We start from the raw sequence: 15280 nt of genomic DNA on the forward strand, positions 1-15280 counted from the left end.
ACATAATAAAGACTATATAAATAACTATTTCAACATTTAATAAATCTAAAATCAGGTTATTGAATAGAAGGTCATTTGATTCCGATTACATATCTGTATATATAGATATTACGTGAAATGACCAATTCAAAAAAGTGAGAAGAAAACCTTGAGGAAAGAATATTTCGGATCTTATAGTTAAAAGTATGAAAATCTATACGAATTTAGAAATGGTTGTTACGGCGACTAAAAAGAGCCAAGAAAAAATTGTACCAAATTATAAAAATACATTCAACATTATTTATAATGAAACATTTTGAACGTGCGAATATAATTTGACGATTGAAATCGCCAAATTGGAGAAATATTTTTATGCCATTTTTATGGTCGCCGTATCAACCACAAATACCGAAATCGATGCATGATATCTCATTATTTAAATGCAGAAATTATAGCAGTTTCCCACTCTTATAAGTTGAAATTAATCTTTCTAATACACTATAATTCTAAGTACACAAATTACACAAAATTCACAAACATCTCAAGTGTTTCAATGGATTCCGAGTTGAATCAGACTTTGCCAAAATGGTGACATCCAACTGGATACGAAAAAAAGCAAGACAGTTAATGAGTTAAAATAAAAGTTTATAGGATATAATAACCTTATGCATGAATTTTGAATGTGTGAGAAGAAAAACGTCAAATGTGCGGATATTGTTATCTTAGTCTGCTTAATCTTTCCAGAATTACCATCCAGAAATTAGAGGCTTATGCTTTGTTTGCCTTATACCAAGTTTAGTAGTTGCGACTCAATAAATCTATATTATTTAGAATGATGATTATATTTAATGTTTTAAGCCTACCGGGGCACTGAGACCATGCATCAATGTACAATACTAGAGGTTAAAATGGAAACTTATCGAAAGCTTAAGATACATTTAAAAAAATTCTCTCTAAACTTGAAGTATTTTTTTGTTCAGCTTGTTGTTTGGATCAAATCGAGCTGGACTCAGATAAGGCAAACTAGATCCTAAAAATTCTGTTATATTTTCCCTTATGTTCATTGGCGTTATTTAATGGCACAAGAGGCAATTCTGGCTATACTACGCCAGGCATATTGTTAAATGATACAAAAGTTATTTATGTATGTCAATTATTATTTGAACACAAAATTTCACTAAAATATCCAGTAAGAATGAATTTTAGTGTGCCCCTTGATGCGCCAACAATGCCAAGTCGCCAATGAAGATGGCGGACAAAATAAACAAATACTTCCGCGGAACAGTAACATTTCTGGCCATATAATTAGGACTTTTTACTGATAAGTATTGTTTTTTTTTCAGACTGCCAGGTGCCTTCTACAGATGCCGAAGGCACCGGCAGAATTTTTTAACTTAAAAAAAATATCCTATGTCTTCGCTAGCAGTGGGAGCGGGAACCTAGTAGCTTCGCTGGCACATTGAACATAAGGACTGTGTGGATACCAGGAACAGTACATAACCAAAAGAAAAGAAAGAACGGAGGAAGAAGCAATCGGAACATTCTCCATACAAAATTTCAAACAAACATCCTTTTCCCAACTTTATCAACTCGTAAAAAAATATATTTCACTCACCCTTCATCCATTCTGCCGGTTCGATATCAAACCATTCTCAATACAAAATTTCAAACAAACATCCGTTCCTAACCTCATCAACTCTTAAATATATATATATTGCACTCATCCTTCATCCATTCTGCAGGTTCAAAATATTGTCTTCCATCCTATTTACCCGACATCCGTTCTTGCACAATTGCCGACATAACAAATTATGAAGAGAACCAACCGTTAAAACTCCAAAAGAATTACGAGATCTGCGAAGAATTCCATTGTAGCTGTCATTTAAAGTGAGGATGCAGACAATTTTTTAAAGCGCATACTGACGATTAAAAATTGCAAAAGATAACTGTTTTCAGTTCGTATTCACATTAAAAAAAAAGAAAATAACTTTTAATTATAAGCTTAACTTTCTTTATTTAATAAACTTTTAATTATAATAAAGAACAAAATTAAAATCTTTTATCGATATTTTTTAAATAATTTTAATTTAACATTTTTCATAATATAGTTGTAATTCATGTACAACTCAACCATTGCAAAAAGTTGTAAACAAAACAGCATTAGTGTTACCAGAAAAGCGTTCCGATGGGTTGCCATATTGGCGTAAAACTCGGGGGCACACTATTCTTCATTTTATCCAAATATCCTAATATCTTTGTATGGTGTCTTTTAATATCGCAAAAAGTTTAAATTATAACAAACCAGCGTTTCTCACCTTTTCAGTATTCGTGGCCCAGTTTTCAGTTATAATTTTCATCGCGCCTTCGCTTAAAATAAAATGTATACAACAATAATGTATATTGAGTATTTTGGATTCTGTTTTTAAATTATTTTTAACTAATTGCCAAAACAAGAGTAAAAGCGAGTCAACGTTGGCGAGAAACCACATCTTGCATTTTGGACAAGCGGGCGGTGAACATATGAAGCGAATGAAAGCGGAGAAAATTTAAATATTATATTTGAACTGAAAGCCAAACAGGGAGATAACGTTAAAAGAATATGAAAATAGAAAAATTCATCAAATACATTACTTTATATACTATCATTAACCTAGACAGGGTGAGCTAAATTTAGAAACGGGGAATACATTTTTTAGAATAATAAAAGAAATAAAACAGAAGCATGACAAAACGAAAGTGAAAAAAATAGGAATGTTTGTGCAAGTGAATCCACACAACCGAGGCCGTCTCGAGCATGCGCGGAGTAAATGTTTTCTCATAAGAAGAAGGAAAATATTCGATACACAAGATTCAATTCCAGCCAGTCTCATTCGAGTCGATCCTTTTATCGCTATCGAATTTGTATGTTATATATGTTTTCGTGTTAATTGCAATTCACCATATAAAATATTCACGGCAGCAGATTAATGCAGACACATGAATAAATTTTTAAGCGGAAGTAAGCGAGCATTAGACGATAATCAAGCATCAACATGTGCACGGACGAGCGTGGTTCCGAAAATAAAATCAAGGAAATATTCTCAAGAATACTTAAATGTTGGGTTTACCAGTACTGAAGTAAATGAAGAAGAAAGGCCCCTGTGTATCATTTGCTCAAAAATCTTGGCCGCGGACAGCATGAAACCTAATAAACTGAAACGACATTTGGAAATGCTTCATAGTGAGTACGTCAACAAACCCAGAGAATTCTTCGAATTAAAATTAAAATCATATAAGAAGCAAAAATCATTTTTAAAGAAACTTTGTCCATGAATAAAAAAAAGCTTTAATTGCATCTTACAAAGTTCATATAAAATAGCCAGAGGAAAAACCCTCACACCATTGGTGAAGAGCTTATTTTGCCAGCAGCAATTGAGATTGTAGAAACTATGTTTGAAGATAATTTTTCAAAACAATTGCAATCCATACCTCTTTCAAATGATACTGTTGATCGTCGAATCGGCGATATAGCTGAAGATGTACAGTGTCAGCTTTTCTCGAAGTTGAGTGACAAATTGTTTTCAATACAGCTTGACGAAACAACAGATAGGCAATTAAATGAGCATCTTTATTACTATGTTCGAGTTTGTAATAATATGTCAGTAGTAGAAGAACTACTTTTCTGCAAACCAATACAACTCAAAACATCAGCGCTCGCATTATTTGCTATTTTAAATGATTTTATGAACGCGGCAAACATAGAATGGAAAAATTGCGTCGGAATATGCATCGTTGGTGCTCGTTCAATGTCCGAAAGATTCCAAGATATACAAGCACTTTTAAAACAAAAATAGCCTCAGTGCACACACTGCATGATCCACAGAGAAACTTTGGCTTCGAAAGAAATGGGTCCTGGTTTGAATATTGTGTTAACTACGGTTGTAACCGTAGTAAATTATATAAAAATGAGGAACTGAAATCGAGAATCTTTTCCGCACTTTGTAAAGACATGGGTTTCAGTACATTCAGCATTACTATTTTATTGTGAGGCAAGATGGTCATCACGTGGGAAATTTTTGCAACTTGTTTATGAATTAAGAGAAGAAATAGCCATTTCCTAGAAGAAGAAAACAAACAGGAGGCTGAGAATTTTCACGATAGTTTGTGTTGAAATTGAGCTACTTGGTCGACATATTCGAGAAATTAAATAAATAACTTGAATCTTCAACTTCAAGGAGCAAATACACATATTTTGGGTAAGAGTGATAAAGTGAATGCTTTTTGTAGAAAATTGGAATTGTGGAGCAGAAATTTAAAGCAAAAAACCTCATAATGTTTGTAAATGTGGATGATTGTACTAAAACTCACAAGGCTGAAGAAGAACATGTAAAAGTTGTTTTTGTAACCATTGAAAATCATTTAACCATGCTGGCAAAGAATTTTCATGCTGACGACAAACTGATAGCGAGTGGATTAGGGATCCATTTCATAAGACTCCAGAAGGACTCTCAATCGATGAGGAAGAAAAATTCATAGACTTCACGACAAGTGGCGAAAATAAAAGACAATTTAGTTATAAATCACTATTTGAATTTTGGGCAGGAGTAAGGATGATTTTTCTGCACTAAAAACAAAGGCATTTCGCATTCTATTACCATTCAACATCCTACCTTTGTGAAACTGGATTTTCTGCTGTGGCTTCTTTGAAGACAAAATATAGAAACAGAACTGAAAGTGGTTATTTCTAATATTAGGCCTTCCTTAGAAAAACTTTGCCCTGCAAGACAGGCCCAAGAAAGTCACTAATAATTATTAAATTTGTTTTTAATTTTGTATGTTTTGATTAAGTAAGTTCTGATTTAGTAAGTTGTTTTACCTCAATTAGTTATTTAATAACAATTTATGTCGAAATGTATTTTGTTTTCTATGTGTATGTGTGCTTTCCTTTCAGTCAGTTAATCAATTTTTTTAAATAATATTTTCTCTTGGATATTCTCGCCCCCCTCTAGTGTGCTCGCGCCCCCCTAGGGGGGCGTGCCCTACAGGTTGAGAATCGCTGAAGTAAACGATTAAATAATGGTACAAACCAATAGCTATTAAAAATTTAGAATACATAAATATTTCGGTGGGTTATGCTCGCCTAATAGCATTCGTATGTCTAATGGGTTTAATCCTATTTCAAGTTTCAAGCCCCCCGAGTTTGATAAACCTAAAATGCAAGCGGAATAATTTTTCTAATGATCCTAATACTGATTTCTTTACAATTATTTTCGCTTGTTGAGTTGTACATCTACTACAGTAGATTTGTAAGAAATGAAAATTAACAATAATCTACATATAAACATCCATTAACGAATTTAATTAAATTACGTTTTATAACAGAAAGTATTATTACTGCTAATATTCAGTGTTATTTTTAAAGTGAACTATGAACATATATTTAACTTTTTTCAGTTCTTACCAATTTATTTTATTCAATTAAAATCGTCTGTTTATGAATTATTTCAGAACAGAAACTAAAAACATCTGCTCGAGCTTTTTGAATCGTTTGTCTTTATTTCACAATTTTTCATCTTAACATTCTCATGGAATTCTTTGAGATTTGTTATTATTTTCATGGATTTTCCGTGATTATTCGGTAGCTTTGTGTATCTTCAATAATCGGATGTCTGATGATTGGGATAATCAGAAATATTACGATAACAGATATTATGGGGGATATTGTATTTGAGAATTCAATGTCTACATTTAGAAATGTATGAACAGAACTATTTTTGCATCATTAAAAAATTCTGCTTTTTTCTTTTTTTTTATGTGAATGGTTTCCTGTTCAAAAGAATTAGTTGAACTAAAAAAGTGTATTCATGGCTTCAAATTTCTTAAGAAAAGCACCATTGTCTAGTAGCGAAGGTGCTTTCTTTTTTTTTTTTCTTTGCTGTTTTTGTCATTCTCAAAATCCTTAAGTTTAAGTTAAGCTAGCGAAAGGTTCCCTAGCTTAACATCCCTTGAAAAACATCTTGAGCCATAGGATGTTTTTTTTTAAGTTAAAAAAATTTCCCGGTGACTTCTTCAGTTGCCGAAAGCATCGCGTGTTCGAATTTCATTGTCTAAATTACAGACCGGCCCAACCGGCTTGCGAAAATTCGTTATTTAAGTTTCCAAGGGAGATTCAGCAATTGTAACCCATAAATTTTCAAAAAGTGTTCTTTGACAAAAATAAATCTCGTAATTTTAATAAAAATGGTGGGTAACTGTAACTATGTCATAGTATTGCTTATATGGACAGCCATTTTGAGTGGCACTTTTTTTAGTGTCGGCTTCCTTGGCGAAATAAGGGGTACACTAAACTAGGATTTTACCATCTAATGATGGACAGTTAAAAGAAATTGTTGACGATGAAAATGAAACTTAGGTCATTCATTTAAAATGAGAACAGCGATTAAACTTACTTTGAAAATGGTAACAAATGGTACTTTCTCCAAATAAGATTCCTCCGAATTAATGACCAATGCAAAGAGTCTTATCAATTTGACGTCGTACTCACGCATTAAAAAAAGACCAAAATTAAATTGTAGGTTTTATAAAATGAAATTTTTCCCTTAAAGCAGCGTTTCTCAACCTTTCAGTATTCGGGGCCCAGTTTTCAATCATAATTTTCATCGCGCCCCCCGCTTACAATAAAATGTATACAACAATAATGTAAATTGAGTATTTTTTATTCTGTTTTTAAATTATTTTTAACTAACTGCCAAAACAAGAGTAAAAGTGAGCCGCCAACGTTGGCGAGAAATCACATCTTGCAATTTCGACAAGCGGGCGGTTAACAGATTAAGCGAGTGAAAGCGGAGAAAATTTAAATATCATATTTGAAATGAACGCCAAACAGGGAGATAACGTTAAAAAAAATATGAAAGTAGAAAAATTCGTTTTTGAAAGTTAACCTAGACGGGGTGAGCTAGGAATACATTTTTTCGAATAATTAAAGAAATAAAATTTACTAAATGACTAAACAAAAGAGAAAAAAAATAAGTAATGTTTGTGGAAGGGAAACCACACGACCGATGCTGTCTCGAGCATGCGCGGAGCAAATGTTTTCTCATAGGAAGAAGGAAAATGTTCGATAATGCAAGTTTCAATTCCAGCCAGTCTCATTCGAGTCGATCCTTCTATCGTGATTAGGGATTACAATACCGGTCCAAAATTTCAATACCGGTATTCGGTATTTTTTAGATCTTAATACCGGGATACCGGTTTTAATACCGGTATTAGAATTTTTAGAAAAAGAAAGAAAACGCAGGTGTTTCTTTGTTTTATTTGCCAGTTTTGTTAGAGAGTGTAAATATCACAAAAATAATTGGAAACTTATAAATTATTACAGTATATAATCACAAAAAAGTAAAAAACATCTTATTTATTTAAATCACAAAAAAAGTGTAAATATCACTATTCAGTTTATGGTACTATTACAAATTTTTGAAATGTGATCTTAAAAAACATAATGCATCAATTGTACTGTCATTAAGCCTGAAAAGTCATTTTGTGTAAAAATTACCAGCTGTCGAAAACGCTCTTTCGGCATCTACGGTAGTTGGTGGTACTGTTAGCAATGCGCGATATATTTTTTCCAAGTATTTACCTTTAAATCCCTCATCTTGAAATAAATCGATTTCAATAAATCGATGGTTTTGGATATAACTGATTTCTGTATTGTATTTTTGGTTTGTTGAAATTTTATTTATCGCTAATTCTAATTTTTGTTCAAGAGACAATTCCTTTTCACTATTGACAGTAGTGACATCATAGTCTTCGATAATTGAACCGAATTCTTCCTTCCTAACCTATCCACATTCTTCCGAATGTGGATAGGTTTGTCGGTAAACAATTTTAAGAAAATTTACTCTAAACTTAATCAGATTTGAATTGGTTATTTTCTTTTCTTCTTTTTCATTTTCATTTTTAAAATCATTATAATTATGTAAATACCATAAGACATTTTCTATTTCGGTATGCGTTTCTTCTGTGAGATTTTTCAATGTAATATATAATTCTTCAGATAGTGATGTGTGCTGTTCTTTCAGTGACTGCAACATGAAATTTATTGTTGCATTAGCTGTTAATAAATTAAAATCTCTCCGACATAATGCCTCAGTAGTCAGTTTTATTGGAAGTAGAGCTGATATAGTTCTGGATATTAAGCCGAATTCACTATCTGAAAAATTTATTTACAGATTTAAGTCGATTATTGCTTTTTTGATTGGATTTCCCAGTTTCAAAAATCGTTCCATCATTAGGAGTAAACTGTTCCAACGTGTTTTAGAATCTAATATTAACATGTATTCTGTTTTATTTTCAGTTAGTATATATTTTAGTAATATATCCTTTTTATAGGGGAACGTTTAAATATCCTAACAATTTTTCGAACTTTATAAATTACAGGAAGCAATTCTTGATAGGTTAATATTTCATTCTCATTAGCAATATCTTTTTCAACAATTACATTGTCATTATCTTCATTGTCAATATCTCACTCTTACTCTTTTCAAAGTTGGAATCCGCAATTTCTATATCCATAATATTTGGATTCTTCTGTTCTTTATTTTTTCGGTATAACACGTCTATTACTCCTAATTGAATTCCATGTGCATAGCACAACTGCTGATTTGCACCAACAAACTTTCCAACTTTTTTCATAATTGTTGCTCCATCAGTCGTTATGGATACAATATTTTCTTTCAGGGATAATCCATGTTTCGCTAATTTATATTTAAGCAATTAATTAAGCCATTAATTAGCTAATTAATTTCGCCCGTTATGGAGACATAAAAACAAAAACGTATATTATATTGCTGTGTTCGCGATACCTGAACATACAGTGGAGACAATTTTAAAAATTTCTAGTAAATACCGAAAAACCGGTATTTAAACTTGTGAATACCGGTATTACGAAATTGTAAAAATGGCTCAAAATACCGGTATTCGGTATCCCGGTATACCTCTATTGCAATCCCTAATCGTGATCGAATCTATCGTGAATGTGTATGTTATATATGGTTTCGTGTTAATTGCAATTCACTATATTAAATATTCACAGCAGCAGATTTATGCAGACTCATGAATACATTTTTAAGCGGAAGTAAGTAAGCATTAGACGATAGTAAAGCATCAACAAGTCCGCAGACGAGCGTGATTCCGAAAATAAAATCAAGAAAATATTCTCAAGAATACTTAAATTTTGGGTTTACCAGTGCTGAAGTAAATGAAGAAAGGCCCCTGAGTATCATTTTCTTAAAAATGTTGGCCTAAGACAGCACAGTTGGCCTAAGACCTAATAAACTTAAACGCTTCATAGTGAGTACGTCAACAAACTCAGAGAATTCTTCGAATTAAAATTAAAATCATATAGAAAGCAAAATTCATTTTTTAAAGAAACTTTGTCTGTGAATAAAAAAGCTTTAATTGCATCTTACAAAGTTCATATGAAATAGCCAGGTGTAAAAATCCTCACACCATTGGTGTAGTGCTTATTTTGCCAGCAGCAATTGACATTGTAGAAAATATGTTTGGAGATAATTTTTCAAAATAATTGTAGTCCATACCTCTTTCAAATGATACTGTTGCTTGTCGAATTGGCGATATAGTTGAAGATGTACAGTGTCAGCTTTTCTCGAAGTTGCGTGACAAATTGTTTTCCATACAGCTTGACGAAGCAACAGATAGTAATAAAGATGCTCATTTAATTGCCTATGTTCGAATTTGTGATATGTCAGTAGTAGAAGAACTATTTTTCTGCAAGCCAATAGAACTCAAAACATCCGAGCTCGCATTATTTGCCATTTTAAATGATTTTATGAACGAGGCAAACATAGAAGGGAAAAATTGCGTCGGAATATGCAACGATGGTACTCGTTCAATGTCCGGAAGATTCAAAGGTATACAAGCACTTGTAAAACAAAAATCGCCTCAGTGCACATATTTTTTGCGATGGTTTATTTCTGATGAAATTGAGGTACTTGGTCGACATATTCGAGAAATTAAATAACTTGAATCTTCAACTCCAAGAAGCAAATACACATATGTTGGATACGAGTTATAAAGTTAATGCTTTTTGTAGAAAATTGGAATTGTGGAACAGAAATTTAAAGCAAAAAACCTAATAATGTTTGCAAATGTGAATGATTGTACTAAAACTTATAAGGCTGAAGTCCCTAAACAAAACGTCTGGACCTACAGCACCCCTAAAAAGATGAACATTATTCAGAATAACCTGTCTGCAATATCGTTGCGATGTAATGCTTCCTCGCTCAAAGATGTGAAGTGGTGTTCTGCCATTGTGCATGATGCCTGCCCACACCAGCACGCCTGGGCCGTAACGATCGCGTTCACTTACAAACTATTGCATAACGGGTTCCACGCTCTCTCCACAGTAATTGGTGGCCAGAATCACTTGTCATACTGAAACGACATTCGTCTGAAAACATCACTCTAGACCATTTTGGGATATCCCAACCAACATGTTCCTTACACCTGTGTAATCTCTCACAACGATAGCCTTAACTGTAACAAGTTTTAACTGTAAAGAACTTTCCCTTCTCACCACCAGGGGTTTGTTGACTTCCTCTCGTTTTGGCGGCAATCAACGAACGCGTTTTATACTCTTCTAACTTGTAAATATATTCTTAATCATGTAACATATAATCAACTATTAAAATAATCTTCTTAAAGATAAGCTCCCCGTGTTAATGAGTCATAGTCACTGAACCTGCCACTAATTAGAAATTTGAGATTTTCAGCTGCAACCAAACGGAACCAACAACACCAGTATGTTATCAAAAGAAATTCCAACCAACAAAACAGAGGTAAGCGCTTTTACTTGCCTTTAATTTAGAGATTGTTTGTGTTGGAATAACCTTCGTCCCTTCACTAGATCTCTGGAAAGCGAGCGTTACTCCTCACTTTGCGCACATTGAGAACACAATCTTCTTTGCAGTAGGGTCTTTTTGCCGGCGGATCTTGCATAATGTCGCCTACGACCTCCAATTCTTCCGGTTGCAAAACCGACACAATATGGTGAAATTTCGTAATTTCAGTTGTCACACCTGCGAGAATGAATTGGCTCTCTATTTGCTTGAACCATAGTTCCGGATTAGCACGCCAAAATAGAGGGGCTTGGACGGCGGCACTTGCTATATTTCCACTTGCTTCGTTCTGCGTAATTAATCACGATAAGCAATAAAAATAACGAGGAATTTTGTACGAGCACAGTTCAAGGAGATCACTACACAAAACTTTAGTCACTTTTCTGTTAAAATCGTTCCGATGGTGATGGATTTTTCACGAGAAGCGCATGGTTCGTTCAAGTGCAAAGGTCTCTAATGTCGAAGTTTGTGATTCGTAGCCGAGTAACAAAGCCTCTAGACAAAAGTGTACACTCTTTTCCGGAGCTTGTTATCTGGCTTATGAAGTTACCACCACAACTTCTACTCTAATGCTAACAACCCAAATCAGAATAGTTGAAAGGAAACTAAAAAATAAAACATTTTATCATGATAATCAATCTTGTGTTATCAATCATTAAAGCATGATAATCAATCATTAAAGCATCTAGCAGTAGATCAGTATTTTATTATTTAACATATAATAAAAGGAAATAAAATTACTCAAAATTATAACTTCAAATGTAAACAAAAAAAATCCACTTCATAATTGGCGGACGACATTAATGGCAGATTCATCGACGAAACCGTTATGGATGAAAGTTTAAAGGCCATACGCAGAAGTACATGACATGTGACTTTTACGTCTTATGAATTGACCACATTAGAATTTTGATTCAGGATGGTAATTGGTAGATGCCCATTTAAAATCGTTGTAAAGCAGCGGTTTGAAGCAATTTATTCAAAGTTCCATAAACGAGAAAACAGGTTCAGGATTTACAATATCTGTTGCAAATGGGTTGCAATCACTATGAATAGCAGCTAGCTTTACAGGAAACAAAACACCCACACAAATATATAAAGTAAATCAACACAGAAACGTCACAAGCGGTCGAATCTACATTGAACTGAGCTTGAAAAAACATTGGCGATCATTTTCTTAATGATTTTATCCAATTAAATTCTTTATGCTACGGAATGATAACTTGAATCTTCAGATTCATTCATTGCAAGAAATATTGCTTTTAGCCATGTCATTTTAGAGAAAATATTGTCTGTAAATAGCAAATCTATATTCTGCGAGCTACATCTACCAGTTGCCCGGCGTTGTTGGAAATAATATAATCTTCAACCAGCAAATTAAAGCATATTTATTCATAGCAACCACCAAGCACGCACTCGTGACTGCTTCACTCTATTTATATCTAAAAAATAACGACGTCATACAGCAACGTCACAGATATTGAGACGTGGAGTCATGCAAGTCCACTCATTTATATAAAAAAAAAAATCTCCACAACATTGTCCAGCTCGAATTCTTTTGAATGACCACAGACTAGTTATAAATGTATTGAATCATTTTATAAATAGCTAATACTGTCAGATTTTGAGAATGTTATACTGGCTAAAGCAAGCTTTTAATAAATTCTTGAAGACTGAAATCTTTATTGTATGATAATTTATAATCTGTCTTGAAAAGTTTTTCTGCTATAATCGTATATCAGAGGAAGGATGATGAATAATTTTTATTGCTTGCTTTTTTTTATCGATACAATATTGAAATTTTATACTCTTGAAAAATGCCCGGTAGGTTTTTTTTAAACACTGTTTCATAATTGTGGACAAAAAAATTGAAGGTTTAACGCTACTAAAATATTGCATCCTTGAAGTTTTCTAATTTTATATTTGAATATGTTCATAGACTGTTTTAGCCTTTTCATATTTAATTAGCATTTCAGTGGTTGGGTATTGTCAAAAACTGCACTGCATTTATCGTTCTTTTTGAGATTTGGCATTCCATCTGAGTTTCCTTTGCCGTTTAGGCGCCTTTGATATTTGAGTGATAGAGGCAATGGAAGCTTCAATGTGTACTGACGGTATAAAAAATTACAACACATGCACAGTGTGGTTATAATTAAACTTGCCCTATAAACAGCATCCTACAACGCAAACGGGTGAACGGATTGCAACGAAATTTGGTATATAGACTATACACGAGATGCGCTCACGGAATTTCGAAAAAATAAATTAGTTCCAAAATGTCACCAAAGGGCACCTTTTCCGGAAAAACAATTTTAACACAATAAACGACCAAAATGGAATTCAGAAACAATATTAACATTTATTGACTAGTTTCTGGTCATCTTGTCATCGAACCACTTTAAATAAAGGTAAGGAAAAAAAATAATACGCTGTTTGAGTAAAAAAGAACAATTCTGTTTGCAGAAACAAGAAGAGATTAGGACGAAATTGCACAAGAGGAACAGTTGTTAATCGTGTCCAGGACGATGTAGGGAAAGGTTTTCCATGTGACCACCCTCATTCGCCTGCAAAATTTCGAGTCGATGGGCAGTGTGTTTAACAGCAGATCGTAACTAATCAGTTGTGATGCTTCGCATATGAAGCGTTATGGAGTTCTTTAAGTTATTTATTCAACGTAGTAATACCTCCACGATACACTGTTTTTTAAGTGGTCTCATAACCAGAAATCGCACGGATTTAGATCCGGGAGCGTGGTGACCATGGTTTATGAAAGGAGCGACTAATAACACGTTCGTCTGTGAAGTGTTGGAGCAATAGTGCCTTCACTAACTCATGGATATATGAAGGCGCACCATCCTGCATGAAACTGGTCGATGTAAGGTTCTGTCTTTCCTATAGTTACGGCACAACAAACATCTGCAGCATGTCATAGAACCGACGACCCGTAACGGAACATGTGACAGGACTATGTGCGGTTATTTCCTCATGGAAGAATGGTCCAAGGATGAATGTCGCCGTGAATCCACACCATAATGTCACCTTTGGAGAATGTAAGAGAATTTCAGTGTGCATCCGCGGATTTTCCTTAGCCCAAATGTGTGTGTTGGCTGTCCCATTGAGGTAGAAACGAGTCCCGTCGCTCTACAGAATATTCCAAGGCCATGACAGATCAACAGTCATTTTGTTGAGAAAACTGACTGCGAATGAGAGACTTTATGGCTTGTCCCTATTAAGCAGCTCTTGGGTGTGGTGGATCTTGTATGGGAAGTAGTACATTATGTTTCTGAGCACTTTTCGGATGGCGCTGTATGAATAGTCTGCTTGTGATGAAACTGCACGTGGGATATTGCTTCCAAACTTTGATGTCTGCGTCTATGCGGCAACAACTGTCTTGACGGCATCAACAAATACCAGTGTGACAGATTTAGGGCCTCTTCTAGGGTGAACTTCTAATGTCCCCGTTAAATCAAATATCTTAATCATGGCCCTGATACCTCTAGTAGACATTGATTTACACCGTGGGTTCATTCATTCCTCTTGTTTCCGTAGCATTCCCCTTGTTTTCATAAAATAGCTTCACCAATAACGCACGTTCAACTAAAGATATCGTCATCATTACAGTCGGAAACATTGACATAAAATATGACATTTGCAAACGTTTCATACCCTAATCTTTTTTGCATAAAGCTTCCTTTTCTTTGCAAGCATGCAAATCTTGACATTTTTTTTCCCCTAGAACTAACAGCTTTTCCCGGTTTTGCATTTTATTAATCATAAATCTTGTTCTGCATTGTTAATATTGTTTCTGTATTGTGGGAAGCGCTGACAGATCCCGTATCCTGTGTGGCGCCATGCTGGCCATGTTGCGTCACGTCATTAATCACGTGATGCTTTCCCGCCATTATTGGCAGACGAGAGTTAGGCAGTGAGACTGCAAGACGTGTAGCTCACGCTCATGTATCTTTTATGTTCTATGTAGTAATGTTTTGTCCTTTGTACTTTAATCTTAATAAATATATTTCACATATTAATGCTGGTCGTTGCCTTTTCCCACATTTTTGGGGGCTCGGCCTTTCTCGTGAATACCCCTAGCAAATCCCGCCAAATTGTTGAAAAGCTGTGGACGTTAGTACAATTTAAGACGTTAAATTGATGCTAAGAATTTTGATAAGAGTGGATTTTTGCCGTGGATATTTTAATGGACGTTAGTGCACTTTTGGATGGATATGATTCAAGTGGAAACGTTAAAGGTTCAATTACTTCGTGTTCTTGTGCAACTGTGCTGACATATACTGGCTGCTTTAAAAAAAAGGAACTTTTAAGAGTGAATAATTCGGCTGCTCCCAACCAGGTAGGCGCAATTTTTTCCCAAGTTTGTAATTTATAGTATAGTACGTTACTTTATT

At 34.1% G+C, this 15280-nt stretch overlaps 1 protein-coding gene across 1 annotated transcript in view; it reads left to right on the plus strand.

The window, feature by feature from the left end:
- Positions 1-15280, plus strand: part of LOC129984150 (techylectin-5A-like) — a 44517-nt gene that overhangs the window by 797 nt on the left and 28440 nt on the right. The window lies entirely within an intron of this gene.

Source organism: Argiope bruennichi, chromosome 9, assembly GCF_947563725.1.
Source record: "Argiope bruennichi chromosome 9, qqArgBrue1.1, whole genome shotgun sequence".
NCBI classification, from domain to species: Eukaryota; Metazoa; Arthropoda; class Arachnida; order Araneae; family Araneidae; genus Argiope; species Argiope bruennichi.